This window comes from Lutra lutra, chromosome 5 (genome assembly GCF_902655055.1).
Source record: "Lutra lutra chromosome 5, mLutLut1.2, whole genome shotgun sequence".
NCBI classification, from domain to species: domain Eukaryota; kingdom Metazoa; phylum Chordata; class Mammalia; order Carnivora; family Mustelidae; genus Lutra; species Lutra lutra.
The window spans coordinates 15,977,570-15,996,809 of NC_062282.1; the positions used below are offsets into that span (position 1 = coordinate 15,977,570).

At 36.0% G+C, this 19,240-nt stretch overlaps 1 protein-coding gene across 1 annotated transcript in view; it reads right to left on the reverse strand.

Moving 5' to 3' along the window:
- CDH18 (cadherin 18) overlaps positions 1-19,240 on the reverse strand; it is a 482,604-nt gene that overhangs the window by 256,756 nt on the left and 206,608 nt on the right.

A 19,240-nucleotide genomic window follows, 5' to 3' on the forward strand; every position in this document is an offset into this window, starting at 1 on the left:
TTTAAACATCAGGAAATGTTTTTATTTATTTATTTACTTACTTATCTTAAAGAGAAAGACAGAGAGAGAAACACAGGGGGAGGGGCAGAGGGAGAGGAAGAGAGAATCTCAAGCAGACTCTGCACTGAGTGCGGAGTCCGACACAGAGCTCAGTCTCATGACCCTGAGATGACCTGAGCTGAAATCAAGATCCGAATGCTTAAACAACTGAGCAATCCAGGCACCCCAAGAAATGCTTTCAAACTGCATTTAATTCATACTTCATAATGTATTACAAATTGTGCCATCTTAATTAAATATTTCCCTAAGGGCCTCTGTTATATTTTTTAATTTAATTTAATTTTATTTTTTTGTTTTTTCCAAAAGTCATTGTTTATGCTATATTTTTAACTAGAAACAACACAATATTTTCTTAAATCTTAACATACATTTGAAGAATTGTTTCTCCCAAGATATCTGAACAGTTACTCTTGAAGTAAAACCTTTTTGTTTACATAACCTCAACTACTCACCTTTTGCTCATTTCTGACACTTGGAAACATTGAAAAATATAACCTTGTTCATATAGCTTTTGGGTTTCTTGCCATAATAAAGAGAAATTTTTCAAGGATTATATTAAAGTCTCTGAACTCTTAGAAGACATTTTTTAAGAAGATAAAATATAGAAAAATATAATAAACTGTGACAAAAGGACTCTTCTATGGTAAAAGGGAGGCAACCGAAATATAAATTATAGTATATCAAAAATAATCCTATCTCTTCTTGAAAATGTGTTAAGACATAAACAGGGACAAATTCTGATGGTAATCACTTAGCAAGATTCAGCAAATTACATCTTCCTAAAACTTTTTTTTTTAAGCTTTATAAAGAGGCGTAAGAAATCCATTAGCAAAATATGAAAACATAGCTTTCAAAGATTCACACTTCATTAGAAAATTAACTACTGAATGAAGAATGCAGAATGGGTTGTGTGGAGACAGTTGTATGCATGGGTGGAAATGCATTTAGTCCTCTTTTTATGTTTCTTAACCTATCTTTTTAGCACCTAGAGGAAGGGTTTATCATTTATGAAGCAGACACCTGCAAAATATCAGGAGGGTAGCTTGTTTCCTATTCTGCAACTTTGCTTTAATCCATAACCAAATCATAGCAATGTAAAGCAACAAATTCATTAAATGTTTTTCAAAACACTTTCTCAAACACCCTCGTTATTAAATAAGTGTGAGGCAGTTTTATTAGCTATTGTTATACTATATGTAAGTTATAAATCTATATAACTAATTTAAAACCCTTTTGGGGGAAATGTGTTATGCTTCTAACAACTAATTTCAGAAAGACATAGCAATGGCGACAATTGACTTTTATTTTCAGGGTATATTTTCATGTTCTTCTATGTACTCAGTGAAGTTATTTTTTTTTAAGATTTTATTTATTTATTTGACAGATAGACATCACAAGTAGGCAGAGAGGCAGGCAGATAGAGAGAGAGGAGGAAGCAGGCTCCCTGCCAAGCAGAGAGCCGGATGTGGGGCTTGATTCCAGGACCCTGAGATCATGACCTGAGTCAGTGAGGTTATTTTGATGTTACTTTATTTTGGATCAAAGATTTTTATTAAAAAGTTAATCATTTTATATATATATAGAGAGAGAGAGAGACGAGCAACGGAAGTACGTAAAAGAAATAGTAAAGTTGTCAATCTAAAGCATGTATTAAAAACATAACACACTCTTTGCTTTATATAGATTGTTAAGCAATTCATATAAAAGAAAAAAATGTGAGTAATTTTATGGCTTTAGATTTTAAGACTTGAATCTCATTCCACATTCATAAAGTGTTTATAATTAGTGTTTATAATCTCATTCCACATTCATAAAGTGTTTATAATTAAACTAAGCCTAAATATATCCAAAGTTATGTCTAATTTGAAAATAGATGTGCAATAAAATCAGTGAATTATAATTTAGCAGTATTTATATTATTGGAGAACATAATAAAATTTATATTAAAATGTTACAAATATGTATCTGAATTATATAAGGTGTTAATAATGCTTAGCTTGAGTGTTTAAATAATGTAGATAATCATTTCATTAATGGATTTTGTAAATCTCTCAGCAGGCCTAGTTGAATCTTGGAATGATTAGCTTTTATTTTAACACTGATGGGAAACTATTACAATGGTGTTTAGCTTATATGATTATGATGACAAACATTTGTGAAACAACAGCTATCCGCTGTCAGGATTATCCTTTGTCTACCATATAACCACCTCCAAATGTTCAGGTTAGTTTGGAATACATATCTGCAACAGAGGTGGTTCCCAAGAGAAACACCTGCTATTTTGTCTTCTTTTGCTTAATGAGTGAGTTTTAAGACCCTGGAAGAGCACATGTTGTATATTGGGATTTTTTTAAGGCAAGAAACAGTGAATGAGTAAATGAATGAGTGAATGAAGGAATGAAATCGGTCAGCAGTAGAGGCAAAAATTTTAAGATACGGAGAGAAAACTCTTTGATACAGATAATCAGGTAAAACAGATAACCAGAATAGAAATGTACTATCTCTGAGTGTGGGCAGCAAGGACATCAAACCAGGAGTAGAGCACATACAGTAGAAATACTCTGGGTATAGATATGAGACTGATTTAGTAAAGGCAAAATATGATGCTTGTAAATTAAGCTAGCTATTGTAGTAGTTAAGAGAAGTTTCATTGTATCTGACATCAATACACGTAAAAATATTTAGGAGAAAAAGTTGATTCTAGTCATGTATACTGAAACCTTTGTAGCAGACATTTTAGAAATACCACTGAGAAAAGTGTCAGGGTCTTATCAAAACAGAGTGGTAGGAATATACTTTTAGAAGTCATGAGATTTTGCAAAGTAAGAGACATTTTTGGGTGAAAGGACAGATGTCATTTTGTCCTAAAGCAAGAAGAGAGAATGCTCGTGTTATGTGATCACATGATAAAACAGGGTTAATTAACTGCTCCTTAGAGAACAGGAAAGGGGAGGAGAATGAAGAAAGAAAATATAACCACCCAAGTAAAACAAAATGATTACTTCTCTGGCATTACTTTAATAAATTATTTCTTTCTAAGTGTTAAGTAGTAACGTATGGCACTTAGGAAGCTCATGCGACTCACATGAGTTCCCCTAGAAAACTATTTATTCACCCTGGACCACATTAAGATCAGGACCTAAAAATTTATAGCTTTCACTCCAATGCAGAGTTCCTTACTAAGATAATATTCTACCCCTTGGGGAAGAATAACTTTAAAAGGTTAAGAAGATGGTGGCAGAGCAATTAATTTCAAAAGTTGCTTTTAGTGAGGACTTCAAGCTATGTTAAAGAGATAGGTCACTGACTTAAAACTGTAATATTTTAAACTACATGTTTTATGTATTTTTTTATGAGTAGGAAACTTATATTTACAATATTCCAGTGGAATCCAGGAATAAAGTCAGAAATATCTTATAGTAATTCCACTACTATTATGTTCCCAACACATAAAATATAAGTGATGCAATGTGACGATCATAGGAAATACATGTTATTATAATTTATTATGCATCCTTCATTCCAGAATGTGTTATATTTTTTGCAGAATCTTTTATATTTTAAAATATAAGCAGATGAAATAAAATTCAATTGAACTATTAATAAGTAATTGATGTAAAGAAGAAACACATATCAAATCATAATAAGTCTCTTGGTAATTAACATATCAGTTTTGTGAAAAAAAAATGTAACCATTGGTTTTAATTAGGCAACAACTAATATATAAAAAGTTATATTAAAAATAGTAATGATTGGGCACCTGGGTGGCTCAGTGGGTTAAACCGATGCCTTCGGCTCAGGTCATGATCTCAGGGTACTGGGATCGAGGCCCGCATCGGGCTCTCTGCTCAGCAGGGAGCCTGCTTCCCTCTCTCTCTCTCTCTCTGCCTGCCTCTCCGTCTACTTGTGATCTCTCTCTGTCAAATAAATAAATAAAATCTTTAAAAAAAAATAAAAATAAAAATAGTAATGATTAAGTACTTTGTTCAACCACAAATCGAACATTAATTGATTAAAATGTTAAGAAATTAGGTGAGTAACGAAATGAGGTATGTGTTTTTTTTAACTAGAAACATCAGAGTTTGCAAACATGAAAATGTCTCCTGTTGAATTTTAGTTTTTATCATTTAAATTATCAATGTGTATTTTTAGGGAAGGAAACTAATGAGGGAGGAGGAGGAAGGAAAAGGAACAAGAGGCAGTATGTGTTTATTATATCCCCTGAATCCCAGGTTAGGGGGATTAATGTGCAAGATTAAAGAAAAAAACTATAAAATATCTCTGAAGTCTGAAGTTGTCATAATTCCATTTCAATCAGCTACTTTAGAGGGCCACATTGTAGTGTACCAAATATTTTGTCACTGCAGGAGGCAAGTCAGTGAGAATTTCACTATTAATTGTTAGAAAGCCTCAAAAACTAATCCATTGATTAAAGTTGGAGATCTATGAGGCATAGGAGTACCTCTTCTCTATCAGAGTTAATCTGTGTTCTTTTATCTGCCAATTAGGATCCAGCTGAGAAAGAGATAGCCCAGGCAGCTGGTTTTAAAGGAAAAAAAAAAAAAAAACTGAGTGTACTAACATTATACAATTCCAGCACAGTACTGGCCCAAACCATTGTCCACATATTTGCATATGTTGTGATTTTATCTCCATTAAAACTCTGTTATTACTGTTCATTTTGCTCTTTGTTCAAATAAAAAAGCAGTAATTACATATCAAAGGGAGAGGGAAAGAAGATGACAGAAATGTGAATGGCTTCAATCATTTAGAAAATTCAACTGACAATAAAATGTAAGATTATCATTTGATCTAGTAATCACTTTCAGAAGTACATATCCAACAAATATTTTTGGAGCCCTCACTGTGTTTCAGTTCTGGTGCTCAGTATTTAAACACATCACTAATGCAGAGATTCCCACCCTGGGAGAGCTTACATCAATCCCAGTGGGAAGAAATATACAGTAACCAGAAAACATGACTGATACATAACGTGGTAAAAGATGGCAGGACCCACACTCTCTTTTAAAAAGAAAGTAAGTAAAGGAGAAGAGCTATCAAAGGTGGTTGGGAACATGTAGAGAGATTGCAGTATTAAATATGGAAGTATGGTGGGCAGAACACAGGTCCCTCAAAGATGTCTACATCTTTACTCTGGAAGCTTGTGAATATGTTACTTTATATGGAAAAAGGACTTCATACACGTGATGGAGGTTAAGGTCCTTAAGACAAGGAAATTACCTTGGTTTCTCTAGATGGGACAATTCTGATCACATGGGTCCTTACAAGGGAAGAACTGATCCCAGCTGGGTGAGAGAGAGAGAAAAACGGAAGTGTGAGAAGGATTCAGCACCTCATTCTGGTTCTAAAATGTAAAAATCTTCATGCAAGACCTAAAAGAGGTCTCTAGAAGCTGGGAAAAAGCAAGGGGATGGATTCTTCCCTAGAAGAATGAAGCCCTGCCCACACCTTGATTTTAGTCCAGTGAGATCTATGTTAAACTTCCGAACTGTAAGTGTTGAAAAATAAATTTGCGTTGTTTTAAGGCACTAATTTTGTAGTGATTTGTTAAAGCAACAATAAAATATAATAAAGGAGTCAGATAAGGCATATTCAAAGAATGACATTTTAGTAAATTCTTGAAGGAGGTGAGGGAGTCAGCCGAGTGCATATTATAGGGAAGAGCACTGCAGGCAGGGAGACCAGAAAGAGCAAAAGGATCAAGTTAGGGACAAGGCCAGTGGATTCCAGAAACAGTGAGGAAGCAAGTGTGACCAGAATTGCATGGATGGAGAAGGTCAGTAGGAGAAGATATCAGAGAAATTCAGCAGTCCCCCCGCCTTGTCTGTGGTTTTGCCTTCCCTGGTTTCAGTTACCCACAGTCAGCTGTGGTCCAGAGGCCAGAGCAGATGATCCTCCTTCTGACTAGCAGGTCAATAGTGGCTTAACCACGTGTCACACTGCCCACATACATCATTCACCTCACTCCGTCTTATCATGCAGTCATTTTATTGTCCCACATCATCATAGTAAGAAGAGTGAGTAGAGTACAATAAGATATATTAAGAAAGGACCATATCCACATTCACATAACTTTGTTTACAGTGTATTTGTTGTAATTTTTTATCATTGCTTTTAATCTCTTGTGCTTAACCTATAAATTAAACTTTATTATAGATATACATGTATAAAATATATCACAATATATACAGGATTGGGTTTTATCCAAGATTTCAGGCATCCATTGGGGGTCTTGGAGCATATCCTCCATGGATGGAGGGGCACTGTAATTGAAAGCAAGATCATGGAGGACTCCTGGATGAGACAAAGGGAGACTGGAAAATTTTGAGCAGTGGAGCATCATAATTGATTTATGTCTCAAAAGGATCATGTCCACTTCATTACTGAGAACAGAAAATAGAGGAACAAAAATGAAAACAGGGAGAACTGATAGACTGCCACCATGGTAATATGATGATTGATGAAGACAGCACAGAGGAGGGGAGATGAAATGATAAGAAATGGTACAATCATGGGGGCGCCTGCATTCTCAGTCCGTAAGCATCCAACTCTTGATTTTGGCTCAGGTCATGATCTCTGCTGTTGCAAGATGGAGCCCGCATTGGGCTCTGCAACCAGCGTGGAGTCTGCTTGAGAGTCTATCCCTCTCCCACGGTTACTAAGAGTTTGGAATCGTAATTAAATGAGATGTAGAAAGTTACAGGTATAGGAACTAGGATGGGGAAGACCAGGAATTGAATTCTGACAAGTTAAATATGGTATTTCTATTGGCGATCTTAGAGATATAGAGGCCATTTTCATAGGCTATCTGTAGTTCAAAAGACAAATATGGTTGGCTTTATAAATCTGGGAGACAACCAGCACAAAAGTGGCATTTAGAGTGATGAAACAGTATGAAGTTATCAAAGAAATACATGTAGAAGAAAAGAGAAGAACTGAGGACTGAAACCTGTAGTGCTTCAAAATAAAAAGACAGAGGGACCAGAAAGAGAAGGAGTAACCAGTTAGGTAGAAGGAAAGCCAAACATATGCCAGTGTCGTGGAAAACAAGAGAAATTAAACATCTATGTATAAGGATATCTCTATATGAATAATACTTGTTGATTATTTAGAGACAAACAATCTAACTGGAGAGGGATTGTTTTGTAAGTTATGAATTATCATTATAATAATAATATGACTATGTTAGCTCTGAAGAATTCTCTATAATTTGTTGTGGACTGAAAAAACCATGTCATGCAAAAATATAGAAGCTGAGATCTTACTTAGATAAAAATATAAATAACAAAAGGTACATATGTGGAATATCCATATTTATTAACATGGACATATGGATAGTTAGGAGAGAATATAATCCAAGCCAGTGAGGCTTGAGGGAGGGCAGAAAGAAGTCAACACTGCAATGATCTAGTCAATTTCCTTTTATAAATCTTTCAGTTTTAATTGATTGAATAAGTATTACTTTTTTATAGAAATGTTCTTATTGTTATTGAACAACAGTTCTGGGTTTTATTATAGGGAAAAGCCACAATATCTTGCAACCCTCTCTCAAAGCAGTAGGAATCATTAGACAATCTCAAGTACCATCTCATTTCCATGCATAGCCTCTAAACTTTGCTTGATTCTCATTCTGAGATGCTTAAGAATTTGATCTTTCTTTTTTATTTTGGCCATGCCTCAGGTTGCTAAATTCTGTCCTGAATGTAGCCACATCTCGGTTATTTATTGCTTTAAGTTGCCCAGGTACTGCTAGGTAATGCTTATTTAATTGTCTATCTTGTCTTGATGAAGCCTGTCTTGACATTTTTGGATCTGTATCCCTGCCTATCGCATATGCCCCTCATGTAAGCCTGCAATTTCCACATCTCTATTCAGTTTTTTGTTGTTGTTTTGTTTTGTTTTGGTCTGTATCAATGTGGTAGTTATGTTTACTCTAGGTTTAAAACGAATTCAATGTGACTGAATGGAAGGAAAAAATTGCATCCATCCCTACTATGTATCAAGCAATGTGCTAAAAAAAAATCAGGTCCCTTGTCCTCAAGAAATTTTTAGTGCAGAGAGTAAGAAAGAGCAACAGATCCACAGAGTAGGGACAGTTCTGACAGAAGCCTAAAGTGAAACTAATTTTCCCTTTTGGGGACGTCCTCCCAGAGTAAAGGACACAAAGTCTCAATCTATATTCCTGTTTCTCCATTTCTATAAAAAGATAAAAGTTAAGCACTTGCTAAAATTTAACTCTCATCAAACTTTTTCCTTATTCATGTGTGTTCTGGATGTAATTGTATCACTCAACATAAATTGTTCTAAGGTTACCAAACACCATCTAGTGATAACTTCATTTATTTGTTTACTTGTTTTTTGGAAAAAGCTAATTAAAAAAAATAATAAAACTACCTCAGCACAAGGGAGCAGAATGCAAAACTCTCAAATATTGGATCCTAACTTTGGAAATGCAAGACATGGAAATACTGAAGTTTTTCAATGGAGAGAAACTGTGGATTGAAACTCAAGGAGGATACAGTGCAAAGTATAAGTTTTTTTGCTAAGCTTTCCTGTGATGTATGGGGCTACTCAACCCAGAATTGAGTACACATAACTCTGCAGGTTGAAATAAAAATTCTGTGGTCTGCTATTGTGCACAATTTTTCCTCTCATTTAAGCTTTTCAGAATGAAATGCTATTCTGAAATGTTTGAATCATAAAGACCAATTTACCCAGCTGTAAGTCTGAACTCATTCTTTACTTTCTCTTGTGTTCCTTATCAGATTGAATAACCAAAGCTACCACCTTCTCAGTAACTCAGTATGAAATTGTATGGACTAATAATGATTTTTCTTTTTCCATTTCTCCTCACTAAAAGCTTTCTAAATTCTTGTGATTCTGTCTCTTTAAAAAATCTCCCCACCCTCACCCCTTCTCTCCATCACAGTTACTAGAGTTAATTCATGCCCTTGTATTTTCTGGCATTATTGCAGTTTCCCCTAAGTGGTCTCATTACCTGTCTTCCTGCTTCTGTTCCATGCACATTCCATTTACACCATTTAGTGTGTTATCTCTAAAATGTGAATTTTGTCCTTTCCTAAATAAAACACTTGAGAGCTCCCCACAGCCTTCAGACAGAATACATCTTCACCTGGCTTCTGTCTATGTGTCTAACCTGATCTTTGGGCACTTCACCATTCACACCAAATATTTAGCCAAACTAAACTGGATAATCTGGCTCCTCATGTGCATACTGTCCAATTTAAATTTCCTCAGAATAGATATTTTCTCTCTACCTGCCCAGAATTAAGTCATTTCTTATCTTCTATGAAGTTGTCTCTGAATTTTTCATCCAAATAATCTGTCTTTCCTTTGTGACTTCGAAGAACCCACTGCTAACTTATTGTTCAGTAGTTACCATTTCATGGTATATTTCGGATGAAATGCCCAACATCTTCCACTTTACTTGGTTCTCATTAAGGGCAGCAGCCAAAATTCATTCACTGTCATGTCTCCAATATACGATACATATCTGGTTTTCAATAAATATTATTAAAGAATGAAATATGATGATTTGAACTTTCATAAATAATTCATGACATATTAAAAGATAGCAAATAAAAATAAATAAGGAAATTAAAAAGTTATAAATAAAAAAAAAAGGAGAGTCAGGGTATTAAAGTAATACCTGGAGGAAATTTGGCTCACCTGGAAGGGATGAGGAGATTCCAAAGTGGTCAGTGAAGAGGTAAACATTTTTCAAACTATGTTTCAAAAATTTCAATTTAAACAGACAACTGAATATTTAAAGCAGAATTAATAACACTGTAAGGGGTTTGTAAGGTAATTTGACTAAAAGGTATGACAGAAGTAGAAAAAAAAATGAAATGGGCAAGAACAAATTATATTGCCTTAATGGAACTGCATTCCTGAAGGAGAATGTTTGAATGTGAACTGGAAGTTGGAACTTAGAAAGTATCCAGCATGAGGCAGAGGAAAGAATAGCAAATGTGAAATGTCAGATGTGTTGTGGAAAAATATGGATTACAAAACAGACTGTGCCATGCTATTGATGCATATTGTTTAGGACTAAGACAAACATTACAAACTAACAAAGTGATGGATTACTAAAAAAGTTTATAGAAGGGTTAAAAAGAATTACTTTCAAAAATGTGAGTAACTACGATAAGGTAAGAAGCAAAGAGAAAAAAAAGAGTACAAAGCAAGAGCAAAAACAATACTGATATCTACTAGCCTGATCAATTATTATATTTAAAAAATGTGTTGGAGATGTCAGCAAAAAAGGTGATTTAGGGACTCTAAACAGTTCTCCTCCATCAAAGCAATGAGAATACTGGCGAAAACTCTAAGAATCAACATTTTCAGATCTGTGGAAATTAACCAAAGACTTGTAGAATTCCAGGGAGAATATAAGTAAGAAAAACAGCAGAGTCTTGGTGTGAACAGTAATCTGTGTGGTACTTTAATGTGTCGTATTCCCATCATACTCTGATCTCTACAACTCTACAGTAGTCTTGAAAAGCAACATCCTGAGAAAATCGACCACTTTCTGGAAGATAGGACATGTGGAGAAGTGAATCCAAAGCAACAGGAAGATAGACAGCAGTGGGAGGGCCCAGCACCAGGCAAGTAGTGGATCAGCAGAGCAAAAAATCAGAACTTTTAGAAGTCTGCTCCACTGAGGGACATTGCTCCAGAGGCTAAGCGGGGAGATGGAGCCCTCATGGGACAGTAAGTTCTCAGGACCCATGGGGTCACAGAAAGACCAAGGTGTCTAAGTGTGGCAGAGCTCCCAGGTATCAGAGCTGGGGAAGCCAGCTATAGAGACAGAGCCGAGGAGTGAGCTCTCAGCTTGGGGTTACCTTAAATTGTGATCCAAGGCACAGTTAGGCCACTGCTCTTTGAGCAGTGACCCCACAAGTGGCAAATCCAGGGAGACCCCCCTCCTTCCTTCCCCAGGAGAAACAGTGTGGGATCATGCAGTAGGAATCTGCTGGGTTTGGAGACTCCAAATGTGGATGTTTGCTAGAGATAGAAACACTTGGTCACAGGCAGGGTGAGCATGGAGCATGGCCAGAGACCAGGGAGACAGGAGTGATTGACTGATTTTCTCTGAGGGCAAACTAAGGAGTGGGGCCCCAAGCTTTTGGCTCATATGGGGCCAGATATTGGGGGGCTGCCATCTTCATTCCCGTCCTCCAAAGCTGTACAGAAAGCATTCAGGGAACAGAAGCTCCTGAGAGCAAACCTGAGCAGACTACTTAGCCTGGCCTCTAGCAAGGGAGGTGAAATTCTGCCTCCTGCAAAGACATTTGAGAATCACTGCAACAAGCCCCTCCCCCAGAAGATCAGCAAGAACACCCAGCCAAGACCAAGTTAACCGATCAACCAGAACTGCTGAACTCCAGAGCTACCAGAAAGCAACACATAGAATGCATGGCTTTTTTCCCATGATCCTTTAGTTTTGCAAAGTTAATTTTTTTTTATTTTATTTTTTTCTTATTCTATTTTTTTTTACTTTTCCTCTCCTCTGTTAACATTTTTAACTATTTTATCTTATCAATACCTTTTTAAAAAATATATATTTTTAAATTTTCATTGTTATAGTCATATTTTATCCCTTCATTGTATTTAATCTTTTATTATTTGTATACATAAAGGTTTTCTTCTTTAAAATGTTGGGATAAACTTTTTTCTAATAGATCAAAATATACCCTAAATCTAGCACATGGCTTTGTTCTAGTCTCCAGCCTATCACGTGCTCTCCCCTTTTTTTTTTCCTTTTTCCAATCAACTTACCTTATCAATTCCTTTTTTATAATCTTTTTAAATTTTCATCTTTACAGTCATATTCCATCCCTTCATCCTGCTTACCCTTTTTTGTATACATATGTATAAGTTTTTCTATCTTTAAAATTTTGGGAGTTAGTTTCTTCTAAGAGACCAGAATACACCCAAAATCAATAGAGTGACTCTGCTCTATTCATCAGTCATATATATATATATATATATATATATATATATATATATATATTCATTTTTATTTATTTTTACCCATTTCTTCTCACCCTGGTTTCAAATCTCTTCTGATTTGGTTAGCGTATATTTTCCTGGTGTCTTTGCCACCCTTTTAGTATTTTATTCTCTCATTCATATCTTCTTTTCAGGATAAAATGACAAGATGGAAAAACTCACCACACAGAAAAAAAGAACAACAGGCAATACCGAAGGCTAGGGACCTAATCAATAAGGACATTGGTAATATGTCAGGACTAGAGTTCAGAATGATGATTATCAAGGTACTAGCTGGGCTCAAAAAAGGCATGGAAGATATTACAGAATCCCTTTCTGGAGAAATAAAATCCCTTTCTGGAGAAATAAAAGAACTAAAATCTAATCAAGTTGAAATTTAAAAAGCTATTAATGAGGTGCAATAAAAAATGGAGGCTCTTACTGCTAGGATAAATGAGGCAGAAGAGAGAATTAGTGATATAGAAGACCAAATGATGGAGAATAAAGAGGCTGACCAAAAGAAAGGCAAACAACTTTTGGACCATGAGGGGAGAATTCAAGAGAGAAGTCATACCATAAGACAAAACAATATTAGAATAATTGGGATTCCAGAAGAATAAGAAAGAGTGAGGGGGCAGAAGGTATACTGGAGCAAATTATATTAGAGAATTTCACTAATATGGCAAAGGGGAAAAGCATCAAAATCCAGGAGGCACAGAAGACCCCCTCAAAACCAATAAAAATAGGTCCACACCCCATCATCTCATAGTAAAACTTAGAAGTCTTAGTGACAAAGAGAAAATTCTGAAAGCAGCTCGGGATAAGAAGTCTGTAACATACAATGGTAGAAATATTAGATTGGCAGCAGACTTATCCACAGAGACCTGGCAGGCCAGAAAGAACTGGCATGATATATTCAGAGCACTAAATGAGAAAAATATGCAACCAAGAATACTATATCCAGCTAGGCACTCACTAAAAATAGAAGGAAAGAGAAAAAGCTTCCAGGACAAACAAAAATTAAAAGAATTTGCAAATGCCAAACCAGTCCTACAGGAATACTGGAAGGGGTCCTCTAAGCAAAGAGAGAGCCTAAAAGTAGTAGACCAGAAAGGAAAGAGACAATATACAGTAACAGTCACCTTATAGGCAATACAGTGGCACTAAATTCATATCTTTCAATAGTAACACTGAATGTAAATGGGCTAAATGCCCCAATCAAAAGACACAGGGTATCAGAATGGATGAAAAATAAGACCCATCAATATGCTGTCTACAGACCCAAAGATACGTCCAGATTTAAAGTGAGGGGGTGGAAAACAAATTTAGCATGCTAATAGACACCAAAAGAAAGCTGGGGTGGCAATCCTCCTATCAGATAAATTAGATTTTAAGCCAGAGACTATAATAAGAGATAAGGAAGGACACTATATCATACTCAAAGGGTCTGTCCAACAAGAAGATCTAACAATTTTAAATATATATGCCCCTAACATGGGAGCAGCCATCTATATAAACCAATTAATAACAAAATCATAAAAACACATTGACAATAATACAATAATAGTGGGGGACTTTAACACCCCCCCAATGAAATGGGCAGATCACCTAAGCAAAAGATTAACAAGGAAATAAAGGTTTTGAATGACACACTGGACCAGATGGACCCGATGGACATCACAGATATATTCAGAACATTTCATCCCAAAGCAACAGAATACACATTCTTCTCTAGTGCACATGGAACATTCTCCAAAAGAGATCACAACCTGGGTCATAAATCAGGTCTCAACTGATACCAAAATAATAAGATCATTCCCTGCATATTTTCAGACCACAATGCTCTGAAGCTACAACTCAATCACAAGAGGAAAGTTGGAAAGAACCCAAATACATGGAGGCTAAAGAGGATCCTTCTAAAGAATGAATGGGTCAACCAGGAAATTAATGAAGAATTTTAAAAATTCATGGAAACAAATGAAAATGAAAACACAACTGTTTAAAATTTTTGGGACACAGCAAAGGCAGTCCTCAGAGGAAAATATATCAGGATACAAGCCTTTCTAAGAAATAAGAAAGGCCTCAAGTACACAACCTAACCCTACACATAAAGGAGCTGGAGAAAGAACAGCAAAGAAAACCTAAACCCAGCAGGAAAAGAGAAATCATAAATATCAGAGTAAAAATCAATGAAATAGAAACCAAAAGAACCATAGAACAAATCAATGAAACTAGGAGCCAGTTCTTTGAAAGAACTAATAAGATCAATAAACCCCTGGCCAGACTTATCAAAAAGAAAAGAGAAAGGACCCAATTAATAAAATCATGAATGAAGGAGGAGAGATCACAACCAACACCAAAGAAATACAGACAATTATAAGAACATACTATGAGCAACTATACGCCAGCAAATTTGACAATCTAGAAGAAATGGATGCATTCCTAAAGACATATAGACTACTAAAACTGAACCAGGAAGAAAAGACCCATAATGAGTAAGGAGATTGAAGCAGTCATCAAAAATCTCCCAAAAAGATCCCAGGGACAGACAGCTTCCCAGGGAAATTCTACCATATATTTATTTATTTATTTATTTATTTATTTATTTAAAGATTTTATTTATTTATTTGACAGAGAGAAATCACAAGTAAGCAGAGAGGCAGGCAGAGAGAGAGGAGGAAGCAGGCTCCCTGCTGAGCAGAAAGCCCGATGTGGGGCTCGAACCCAGGACCTGGGATCATGACCTGAGCCGAAGGCAGCGGCTTAACCCACTGAGCCACCCGAAGGCAGCAGCTTAACCCACTGAGCCACCCAGGCGCCCCTCTACCATATATTTAAAGAAGAATGAATACCTGTTCTCCTGAAACTGTTCCAAGAAATAGAAATGGAAGGAAAGCTTCCAAACTCATTTTATGAGGCCAACGTTATCTTAATCTCAAAACCAGACAAAGACCCCATCAAAAAGGAAAATTACAGACCAATATCCTTAATGAACATGGATGCAAAAATTCTCACCAAAATACTAGTCAATAGGATCCAACAGTACATTAAAAGGATTATTCACCACAACCAAGTGGGATTTATTCCAGGGCTGCAAGGTTGGTTCAACATCCACAAATCAATTAATGTGATACCACACATTAATAAAAGAAAGAATAAGAACCATACTATGCTCTCAATAGATGCTGGAAAAGCATTTAACAAAGAACAGTATTCTTTCTTGATCAAAACTCTTCAAAGTGTAGGGATAGAGGGTACATACCTTAATATCATCTATGCCATCTATGAAAAACCCACAGCAAATATTATTCTCAAGGGGAAAAACTGAGAGCTTTTCCCCAAAGGTCAGGAACATGGCAGGGATGTCCACTATCACTGCTGCTATTCCACATAGTACTAGAAGTCCTAGCCTCAGCCATCAGACAACAAAAAGAAATTAAAGGCATTTGAATGAGCAAAGAAGTCAAACTCTCACTCTTTGCAGATGATAGGATACTTTATGTGGAGAATCCAAAAGACTCTAGTCCAAAACTGCTAGAACTCATACAGGACCTCAGTAAAGTGTCTGGATATAAAATCAGTGCAAACAGTTGCATTTCTATACAACAACAGCAAGAGAGAAGAAAGAGAAATTAAGGAGTCAATCCCATTTACAATTGCACCCAAAACTATAAGATACCTAGAAGTAAACCTAACCAAATAGGCAAAGAATCTGTACTCAGAAAACTATAAAGTACTCATGAAAGTAATTGAGGAAGACACAAGGAAATGGAAAAATGTTCCAAGCTCATAGATTGGAAGAACAAATACTGTTAAAATATCTATGCAACCTAAAGCAATCTATATGTTTAATCCAATCCCTATCAAAATACCATAATTTTTTCAAAGAAATGGAACAAATAATCCTAAATTTTATATGGAAGCATAAAAGACCCCAAATAGCCAGAGGAATGTTGAAAAAGAAAGCCATAGTTGGTGGCATCACAATTCCAGACTTCAAGCTTTATTACAAAGCTGTCATCATCATGATAGAATTTCCTTACTACTTATAGCCCACTGACAAGTCCTTGAAACAGGCAGAGTGATATTCCCCTAGGGACTTAATTGCCTGAACACAGACACTTTGCTAAGGCAAAAGACAATCTTAGCCTGACCCCCAGGATCCTGTAAGTTTACTTTAACATGTAAAAATTCCTTTGGAAACTTCCTTTATCCCTACCCACCCCCTGCACCAAGATACATGCTGGCAATCATCCCCCAAGTGTATGATCTATTGATATACAACAAAGGGTCTCACTGAGTAAGGAGTAGGCAGACCTAGGTAAGGAGACACATGTAGAGGACTATGTGATCAGGCTCACAGAAATCCCAGAAATGCTGGGGCATAACGAAACCAGAGATAAAGGAAAAAACCAGACCATCCTGCCCTGGCATCAGAGTTGACATCTTTTTATGACTGTCACCCTGTGACCAACAAAGAATAACCAGACCCCCCAAAAGAAGTAAACCCTTAAAGATATTATCACCAGTCCTTACTGAAACCAAGACATCACAAGATTGTTAAGCCACAAGCTCCGTGATCAGCTCTAAATAAAAGACTGTCTGTCGGTGGAGGCCCACGTTGGCAACCTGGTCAGGACCCCTCTCACTCTTGAGAGCTTTTTCTGTATCCTTGCTTAACAAAACTCTATTGCTTTGCTCACTCTCCTTTATCTGTGAGATTCATTCTTTGACTCTGTGAGACAAGAACCTCACTGTCCTGCTTCAATATGACCCGGAAATGGGGATGTTAAGGATGTACCCAAGAGATATGAAAACATAAGTGATACAAAACCTCCAAACAAATGTAGCTGTTAAGGGCTGGGGTAGGAGGAGAAATGGAGACTGACCACTACTGAGCGTGGGGTTTCTCTTCCACGGCAATGAAAACATTCTGGAACTAGGGAGTTGTGATGGTTGTGTACCTTTAAGAATGTTTTAAAAGCTGATCAACTGTACATTTTAAAAGGATGTATATGTTGTAAATTATAGCTCAATAAAAATTAACAAACTACATAAATATCCTAAACTCAGTGATTAAAAAGCAGGAATTGTTAGATTGGGAGTAAAATAATGTACCTTAAATGGAAATGCTTAAGAAGGCTAAAAGGATGAAAAATGATACAAGCCAACTATCAACATAAAAAAGCAAGTTTGTGAATATCAAAGTATATTTCAATACCAAGTATATGACAAGAGATAAAGGAGAAAATTTCATGATTTATTAAGAGCATACAAAAATCCTAAATACACATAGACCTAATTGTAGAATACAAAAATTCATGAAGCGAAAATTGACATAAGTAGAACAAGGAAGGGGCGCCTGGGTGGCTCAGTGGGTTAAGCCGCTGCCTTCGGCTCAGGTCATGATCTCAGAGTCCTGGGATCGAGCCCCACATCCGGCTCTCTGCTCAGCGGGGAGCCTGCTTCCTCCTCTCTCTCTGCCTGCCTCTCTGCCTGCTTGTGATCTCTCTGTCAAATAAATAAATAAAATCTTTAAAAAAAAAAAAAAAGAAGAAGAACAAGGAAATACACAGTGGTGGTAAATTTAACAACACACTCTCCGTAACTGATATAATACACAAACTTATAAAAAGAGAGAGAAAAGCTTGGGCTATCCATCAATTTGACCAAGTTGACTGTACAAAACACTAAGCCTGGAAACTGCATATAACACATTCTTGTCAAGTACAGAAGGAATGTTCACTGAGAGAGCATATATTTGATAACACAAGTCTCAATAAATTTCCAAAGAATAAAAACTTAGCAGAGTATGATGTTAAGCGAGGAAAATTCTATAGCTCAGAACCTCTTATAGAACTGCATGACATAGGGGCACCTGGGTGGCTCAGTTGGCTAAGTGTTTGCCTTCAGCTCAGGTCATGATCCCAGGGTCCTGGGATTGTGACCCACATGGGGCTCCCCACTCAGCAGAGAGCCTGCTTCTCCCTCTGTCTCTGCCCTTGCCCCTCTCCTTACCCCTCCTCCTGTCTGCACTCACTCACTCTCAGTCTGTCAAATAAATAAACAAAATCTTAAAAAAAAAAATACCTGTCATATTTTTTTCATAATAAATTAGCAAATAGAATGCAGAATTATATAAAATAAATAGCGCACCATGAGCAAATGACATCTATCCCAGGTTTGCTTTACATTAAAAAATCAGACAATGCAATTAACCAAGTTAAGACAATTAAGGAAAATAATTACATGGTTAGCTCAATAAACTCGTAAGAGGTATTTCAATAGAAATTGATGTGCATTTAAGAACACAAACACTCAGCACATTAGGAATAGAAGGAAACTCTCAAACTGATAAGCAGGATTTACAAAGAGCTAAAGTTAACATCATACTTTGCATTGAAAGATAAATATACAAATATCTCTCCTGCTAACACCAAGAAAAAAAGAAGTATATCCATTTTGTTACTTACTTCAACATTGTATTGAAAGTTCTAAACTACAATAAAACAAAACAAATACACACACACACACACACTTTGGAAAAGAAAAAGTAAATCTGCTTGTATTCATACATTTTGTTTAACTAGAAAATACTAAGGGAATTACATATATAGACACACTCCCACACACACATACAGGGTAACTACTTTTCTGATGAATTTAGCAAACTCAGAGTATTCAAGGACAGTATTTGAAAACTTAATGCATTTCAACATACTAGGAATAAAAAATTAAAAATAAAATTAAGACACTGAACAATACCATGTTTGATGGCATCAAAAAGCCTAAATAATTGGGAATAAATTTGAAGAAAGATGTGTAAAGATCTCTTTACTGAAAACTATAAACCACTGCTTAGAAAATTAAAAAAGCAAAACAGAAAAAGCTATAGCACACTTGAAAATTGAAAGTGACCATAAAATTATCATATTCCCCCAAACTGATCCACAGAGTATATAGAATTCCAATCAACTTTACAAATTAACAGGCTGATTCTAAAAAAAAATTATATGAAAATTACCAGTGACTTACAACAGCCAACATAGTTTTAGAAAAGAAGAAAGAAGAAGGAGGAGGAGGAGAAAGTCGTCCAGCCACCAGAGGCTGGACTCATGAAAATTATTCCTACACCTTGAGAAGT